Source organism: Chrysochloris asiatica, unplaced genomic scaffold (genome assembly GCF_000296735.1).
Source record: "Chrysochloris asiatica unplaced genomic scaffold, ChrAsi1.0 scaffold00538, whole genome shotgun sequence".
Lineage (NCBI taxonomy): Eukaryota > Metazoa > Chordata > Mammalia > Afrosoricida > Chrysochloridae > Chrysochloris > Chrysochloris asiatica.
The window spans coordinates 444,412-446,184 of NW_006409056.1; positions in this window are offsets into that span (position 1 = coordinate 444,412).

The window sequence follows — 1,773 nt, forward strand, 5'->3', positions numbered from 1 at the left end:
CATTGGAAACAAAAACCTACAGAAAGATGTCCAAATGATCAATAATAAAATATCAGAAATAGACAATGCACTGAAAGGGCAAAGGAGTAGAATAGAAGAGATGGAAGGCAGAACTAGTGATCTGGAAGACAAATCTCTCAATACCACTAAGATAGAAGAGCAAACAGAAAAAAAGATAAAAAAATCTGAATAAGGTCTAAGATTCATGTTGGAAACATGAAGAGGAATAACATATGAATTATTGGTATTCCAGAACAAGAAGAATCACACAACTCCAAAGAGGAAATAGTTGAAGAACTGCTGGAAGAAAGTTTTCCTAACATCTTGAAGGTTGAGAAAATAAACATTCAAGAAGCTGAACGAACCCTAAGAAAGATAGACTCCAAAAGAAAAACACTGAGACATACCATTATCAAGCACTCCAAAATCAAAGATAAGGAGACACTCCTGAAAGCAACTAGGGAAAACAGAAGTGTTACATATAAAGGCAAGCAAGTCAGATTAAGCTTGGATATCTCAGCAGAAGTCATGCAAGCAAGAAGGCAATGGGGAGACATATATAAAAGCCTGAAAGAAAAAATTGCCAACCAAGAATCCTTTATCCATCAAAGCTATCAATCAAATATGACAGTGTAATCAAAACATTCCAAGAGAAACGGAAGCTAAGGGATTTTGCCAAAGCCAACCCTGCACTACAAAACATCCTAAAGGGAGTTCTGTGGTCTGGGAACCAACAAAAACAGACAACAACCAGAGATTGATATACATGGCAGCACCTCCCAAACTAAATTGACAGAAGGAAGAATCAAGAACAGAACAAAACTATAAGAACAAACTCAGAGAATCTGGGAGGTCAAGTCTATAATGAAAACTAGTACAATGTAAAAGAAGGTAAACACGTAGGAACAGAGATCCAGATGGTGAGAAGATCAGGTAGATTACAGGATAAAATAGACTGCACTAAATGGAGGGAAAAGTTAATGGAAGATAAGACAACATCAAACAAAATTAACCCTTCACAACATACCAAGAAAATGAAAATCTAAGAAGAACATGAAACATTAAAACCATGAGGAAACTCACAAGAAAGAACACAAAAAGCATGAACTCAGCCAAGGAAGACACACAGAACAAAGAAAGCAGCAACACCACAAAACAACAACCATATGGCAGCAATTAATCCATACCTATAGATAATTAAACTGAATGTAAATGGTTTAATGGCATCAGTTAAAAGACGGAGGGTAGCAGAATGGATAAGAAACCAATATCCTTCAATATGCTGTCTGCAAGAGACACATCTCACACACAGAGACAAAAACAGATTAAAAGTTAATGAATGGAAAACAATATACCAAGCTATTTGCAATAAAAAATGAACAGGAGTGGCAGAACTAATTTCTGGTAAAATAAACTTTAAGGCAAAACCCAGAATAATAGATAAAGATGGACATTATCTCATGATTAGAGAGACAATTAAAAAGATGACATAACCATAATAGATATCTATGCTCCCAATTAAAAAGCTCCAAAATATATAAAGTAAACTCTAATACATTTGAAGAAAGAAATAGACAAATCTACAATAATAGTGGTTGATTTTAATACATTGCTTCCAAAAATGGATAGAACAACCAGAAAGAAACTTGACAAAAACACAGAACTAAACAACACAATCAGCCAACTGGACCTCATAGATGTGTACAGAACATTCAACTCAACAACACAATACACATTCTTTTCCAGTGCACATTGAACATTCTCCAGAATAGA